This window comes from Penaeus monodon, chromosome 15 (genome assembly GCF_015228065.2).
Source record: "Penaeus monodon isolate SGIC_2016 chromosome 15, NSTDA_Pmon_1, whole genome shotgun sequence".
NCBI lineage: Eukaryota > Metazoa > Arthropoda > Malacostraca > Decapoda > Penaeidae > Penaeus > Penaeus monodon.
This window is the reverse complement of record NC_051400.1, coordinates 43,634,246-43,634,532: the sequence shown is the minus strand read 5'-3', so window position 1 is coordinate 43,634,532 and position 287 is coordinate 43,634,246.

Here is a 287-nt window from a genome sequence, read left to right as displayed (position 1 = left end):
GTGTCTCCTATAGCCCATTCTTCGCTCTCGTCAAGCCACCCGGGCCGTGTAATCACGCTAATAAGACAGTAGTCCCCGGTATTCCCTTTACACGAAGGGATGGGCGGCAAAGAGGGCGAGAGAGAGATTTATGTAACCCCTCGGGAAAGGATTACTATGAGGTAGCGCCGTGTAATTAAAAGTACTTTGTGTTACCACTATTATTTCACCCAGTGCTCCCACCATCATCAGTTTTTGTTCTATAATCTTTAGTGTGTTTTTGTAATTTTATCATTTTACTGAAAAAA